At 34.4% G+C, this 6313-nt stretch overlaps 1 pseudogene; it reads right to left on the bottom strand.

Moving 5' to 3' along the window:
* Positions 1-1550: 1550 nt before the first annotated feature.
* LOC118029391 (protein COBRA-like) lies at positions 1551-4232 on the bottom strand (annotated as a pseudogene).
* Positions 4233-6313: the final 2081 nt, after the last annotated feature.

The raw sequence follows: 6313 nt of genomic DNA, 5'->3' as shown, positions 1-6313 counted from the left end.
TTATTTTTCAATTTAGTCCTTCAATTTTTATTTTGTATGTTTTAATTTTTTTTCAATTCAGAAGTCTTATTTTTTTTTTATTTTCTATTTTTTACCCTTATAAAAAGTTTATTGTTTTCAATTTCATCCTTTAATCCAAAATTTATGGGTTTTGTTTTTTTTTTCCAATTTGATCCTTATTTTTTTTTATTTTTTCAATTTATGGTGTTTTTTTTTTTTTTTTTTTTTTTTTTTCAAATTTGATAATTTCTGGAGATTGATGCAGTGGAGTAATAGAGCATCAAAATTTTTGAGCAAACAAAATTGGCGTGTCGTGCAAAAAATGGAGCATATGGTGGTCTATGAGATCATCCACGCAAGGATAGTTGCCTGTAATTCATGGGACCATAAATTAGCTACAACATCTCTGCCATGATGAACCAGCCTTCTGTGTAGTTTCAACAAGATTAGTATTTAATAAATCAAAGGAGTTCGATCAGTTGATTAAAAAAACTATGAAGTAAAATAAGCAAAGAACAAGAAAAATTTTGTAACCAAAATGCACAATCTCGTAGCCTTTGAATCTCGAATCTGTCCATTCTATGCATAGTATACAAGTTCGAATCTCTCTTTCGTGGAAAAACGAACAAAGAGGGAAATAAAATTGCCATTTGATTTTTCCGATGTAAATTTCACCGTAAAAATTACAGTATAATGATCTAGCCTACAATAATAAACTAATGGAGTTTATTTTATTTTTTTAAATTTAATATAATTCATTAAGAAATTATAGAATACACAACTGTTAATCTACATCTTCCTTCTTTTTTATTTCCATTTTTTTAGTGTTTTCCTTTTACCTCGTAATTGATTGTTTACACATACTTAAACAGTTTGAAGATTCATCTTACTTCGTGAACATGTTCGTTAACGAAGATTGCAACCTTATTGTTAGTTGAACATGTTCGTATTTTCGTAGTTCCGGCTAAAAAACCTCTTCATAAGGCTGAAGACAAGCCCGAAAAGCCTGCAGTTCGACTTCAATGATCGATGCTGGCTAGGTCCTGGATAAGCAAAAATAGACTGAAGTCTAACTCAGGCTAGTTCAGGTTCGTATAGCCTGTCACAGACGAAAGGGGAGGATTGTGAAAGATTGATGGCCATAAAATGTCTTTTCTACAGAACGGATGCTTTTGATATAATTTCCATGTTCATGATTGAATTCTCATTTAAATTTAGACTCCTTTATATGGTTTAAAGTTTCATAGCATATAGTCAAAATGCCAGTGAATTCGTCCGCCAAATACCAACAATACATAGGCACAAGCCATTCTGCATTGAAATAATTTATGACAAAACATCTTGAACAGATTGAAAGCTAAATGCCATCCATACAGCCATTGTTCTTTGCCATTATTGGCTTCCCAATGCACCCTCAGATTAGGCAGATTGCCAGGTCTTGTAGTGATACCTTGAGAATCTACGTAAGTAAGACCAGTGCAAAAAAGGAAATTTAAGAAAGCCATATTAGAATAAACGAGAAGCGAGGAATTAAGGTGGTCGAACTAGCACTAGGCAACCAGGGGATAGGCATCCGGAGGAGGCATGACACAACGATCGCCATTGAAATGATTCTCTGAGGGAAGGCCCAGCCCTTCTTGAAAGTAAACGTTGCCTTGTCTTTTCGGAAAAGCAACTCTAAATGAACTTTACCATGACACGACCAGCTTGCATCAGCACGTTCGTTGTAGTGCTTGATTCCCCACAGCATGGCAGTATCATTCTGTGGTGTCCGAAAAGTTTCAACCCTTTTTCTTTCATTCCAGTGATAAAAAAGATGCAATAATAAATAAATGAAGCGTGGAAGATTAACCACAGGGAGATAGGCGACTTACTAGTAGTTGAAAAGAGAAGTTAAATGCTTTGTATTTAGAGCCGAAAACCTGCGTCAAATTGTCGAAATTGGGTGCTGAACAACTAAGTTTCCATTGTGTATAGTTCATATGATAATTCAAATTTGTAATTATGATCGTAGCTCTCCAGTAATCCTTGTAGTTGATCTTAAAGATGCCATTGAATTTTGATTGGGCACATATGGCTCGTGCATTGGACAAGAGGCGTGATGGTGTTCTTTTGGCCTGGACCTGGAACATGAGGTGATTTTGGACTGCAAACAAGATATTGTAAAGTGATAGTAAATTTAATATATCTCGAAGAAACTAGAACTATCATATTCTGGGAGGGAACTTACTCTACACAGCCCCCTTGAAACTGTGTTGTTTCTTCGGCAGCCACAAGAACATGTCGGGCAGGGTGCTATTGTCTTGTTGTGAAAGATGAGAGGGAGACACAGCAAGTAGGAGCCTTGGAAGCCAGGAATTGTGAGTATGTGCATGTAATATTCCAGGTCACTGCAATACAAAATTTTCAGAAGTTATTCCTCGGAAGCAGTTTTAAAATCAGTTAAGCAGGCAGGCATTGGTTCTTGTGAATTTTCCAATTTGCTCTTTAAAACTAAAATTCATTGAATCGCATAAATTTTAGAAGATCCATCTCTTCAGTACTATTGTTCTTACTCAAAGCTTGTGTGACTCTCCTTTTATCTGCAGATATAAATCTAGTAGGTCTGACAATTTTTGCAGGACCACATGTATAACCAGGTCTGGTGTCTTCAGAGTGATGTTCTTAGGTATCCTGATTGTTTCGTTGGTAGTTTCCAGCTGCACCCACACTGAGCTGGAATGAGCTTGCTGCATTAGCTGGATCTTGCACCATCGAGCTGATTAATCCCCCTTTGCAGCAATTTTGCAATCTTTGGTTGCGAGGAGTCCTTGGCGATAAATCTACAACTAGTTGGACTCTTCTTACAGCAACGTGGAATGTTGCCTTTGAATCTTGAACAATCTCCTTGCTCTGTTGTTTTGGCCTCCAAACATGCTCCATATTACCTCATTATTTGCCCATGTCCATCCTAATGACCAACCTGTGCTTCCATGTGGCGATACTGCTGGTAGTTTTGTAGATTGTGACGACAGCCTATCCATTCATGAAGATGTTAGCTAACCAAAGATATAAGATGCTCAAGAGAAACTACGAGTTCAATGGATGCTAGCAAATGAAAATACTGCAACGAAAAGATAACCAAAATTATTATTGATTCGTGGCTTTGGAAAAACTTTAACTGCCCTAAACTTGTAAACAACTTGAAGCTACCAGGCTCAAGAAACTCTCAAGACCTCAAGTAAATGGTCATTAAAAATTACACATGGTGGAGGACTGATTATATTAATCAACAGCATCATAACCTCCCAAAAAACCACCTGCAGCTGGATTTTACATAATCTAGCAAAAACACCAAATTTAGAGTGCATCCATTGCCTGCTATACTAATTGGGCTTCGATTGAATATATGTACAGTGATCGATACTTACTACGTAGCCATCAGGAGTCCAGTTCACAACGTCCCATTTGATTGTAATATTCCCATTTGGTATCAAGAGCATCATAGGCTTCTGAAATTTGATAAACAGCTTCTTGTGTTACGAGACAATGGCAGCAAAAGTAGTTATATGAAGGAATTAGGCACGTCATAAACTGATAGGGAGAACGACTGAGAGCTTAAAACATGTAGAAGCCAACAATTAAAATGAAATTGTGAGTATATCTTATCTCTAATCTATCAGAAACTTAACCATCAGAAAAAAGAAGAAAATAGAAGGTGGAAGGAAAATATCATATGTTGCGCCACTTAAGGGAATACAAAAGAGTCCAATACTCTCCTTTTAGTTGTATTTCCACAATGAATAATCATACTGAAATGAAGAAAACCAAAAACAGAATTCGAATCCATGGTAGAAATTAAGATTTTAGATCGTAAAATTGGAAGGCTCACTGGTGCAGTGAAAGCCCGTTAGCTGTATGTTCATATAGTTAATAATCATGCTAGGACCGAAGTCCCAAATAGAATACGCGAATTCATGGTAAAAGCTATGTAGAGGAGGCTGAGGACTACAATGAAAACCCATTAGCATCAACATAATTATACTTTCAAGGAAGACAAAATCTGTGAACAGACTGAAGTCTAAAACCCATTGCACAAAAAACAACAAAATGTAATAACTAAAGACTCCGTCATTGGAAAGACCAAAGCCTTAACATAAGAAAAGGGGAAGATCTTGCACACCTGTTGAAGTGAAGCTGGTGCAGCAAAGCACAAACATAAGCAGAACAGTTGATTTCGAGAGGAAACTCATTATGGGAGAAACAAGTACTTTGTTTTGTTCAAGACACTGTAAAGAGAGTGGTCTTTGAGCCATTTATTATGTTTTAGTGAAGTAAACGCAATTAATTGCCATTGATTTCGGTGATTAAAAAACATAATTTTTGATACTTGACTGATTCAGATAGATTTACTTAGTTCAAGCCTTTACAATTCTACTTGACTGATTATAAAAATGGGATGCATGACAATTGTTTATTACTGTGATGTTAGAAAATTAATGGAGTTCTTCAGTTCTGGGTACTTGACTTCAATTAATGAATAATCATAATTTTAGGCGTGCTTCTGCAGAAATTTTTAGTAGCTGACAGGTAACTGTTGTTCAACGCTACGCAGCGGGCCACCGACACTAGTTTCATTTTATACTTGTAAGAAAATTGTCTTAAACTCGAAACTCGAAAAAATACATCAGAACATGCAGAAGAAAAAAGAAAAAAAGTGTGAGATGTAGTTTATTTAGACCGGGCTTAAATAACATGGGTGCCATTGTTTGGGCCTCGACCCAAACAGAATTAAGGCAACAAAGGTTGCCGTTTAGGCTTTACAAGCCCAAGCAGCAGCAAATTACTTTTTAAAAAAACTTTGTGTACTATCAAAAGGTATGATTGGATTTGAATATTTGTCTAAGTTCAGGATTCCCTCTGTTAGTATAAGTTATTAGATGTGGCCTGTGCCACACCATAGAAGATCACAAAAAAATTTGTTGTAAATTCATGTAATATATTTTTTAAACATGTTCAAAATATTTTAGATTTTTTTAAAGAAACATGTTAAATAACTTTAGGATTTTTTTCATATGCAATAATTTTATTTATTTTATTTTTAGACAAAAACCTATTTTTTCTTTGTAATAAAATTATTAAAATAGACTTAAAAAATGTTTGCCGAACACATCTTTAAACAAAAAAAAAATTCAGATGAGACCCGAGTTTTGTGTGTGTGTCTGTAAATATAAAAGTAAAACATCACAGTTTTAGCCTTTTATATCAAACTTTGCAATGAAAATACAAACCTAAACCTCAATCTGCAAAGCCATATTAGTTTGCTAAAAAGAGCAGAGAAATTTGAGCCACACATAAAAGATTTAAAGGTCATACCAGGTTTTGTAAATAAAGTAAATAAAAAGATCAGTTAGTCATTGCCTATTTGCCTTTGCTTCCTCCTCAAATCTTAAAATCTTCTCGGCATGTAATGGGGAGAGAGATGCATGCCGGGTGGAGCTGCATGGTTGGTGGATGAATGCATTGGCGGTGCAACAAGAGTTTGTTAAGTAGTTGTTTTGGAGGTGGGATTTATATGATTATGGTGATTCGATTTTTATTGGTGCGGATATGGATGCGAATGTGGATTAAGGGCTTTTATGGTAAAATCAGTGCATGTTTAGCAAAAGAAGGATTTTGAGAGGGAAATTAGGAGAAAATGATAAGTGGGTTTAATTCCATGTAATTTATTAAAAAAAACTCTATATTTCCATAGATATTATTAAAAATCTTATTAATTCCATGTAATTTTCATTTTTTTATAGTTAATACTTTGTGAATGATCTTTAAAAGAAAAAAATAAGAATTAAAAGAAATATCACTTCATTTTCAAAAGTAAATAATACATATAAAGCTGATTTTATAGAGATTCTATGATAAAAAACTATTTATGGAAAGTAAAAATCACTTTAGGACAAATTTTTTAATTTAAAAAACTCGGTAAATTTATAAATAAAAAATAAAAAGAGGTAAATCCATATGCTAAATGCTGGCCAGCATAGGTCCGCCCCAGGATGAAACTTTAACCACATGATTTACCTTCTTCCAATCAAATCAGCTCACCGTCCAAACCAAACCTAATTTCCGGGTCAATCATAAAGCCGCGTCGGCTTTAATTGAAAATAAAAAAATAAAAATAAAACAAGACCATTCTTTGTTTGCGCGCGGTTTTTTTTTTTTTAATAAGAAAATAAGCGCAATATAATAAAATAAAAAAAGAGTATAAATAAAAAAAAGAAAAGTCCACTATTCTTTCTTTATTTCTTTTTCTTTCATTTTTTTTTATGTAGCAGCA

This window comes from Populus alba, chromosome 17 (assembly GCF_005239225.2).
Source record: "Populus alba chromosome 17, ASM523922v2, whole genome shotgun sequence".
NCBI classification, from domain to species: domain Eukaryota; kingdom Viridiplantae; phylum Streptophyta; class Magnoliopsida; order Malpighiales; family Salicaceae; genus Populus; species Populus alba.
The sequence above is the reverse complement of the archived record's forward strand: the minus strand, read 5'-3'. Positions and strand labels throughout refer to the sequence as shown.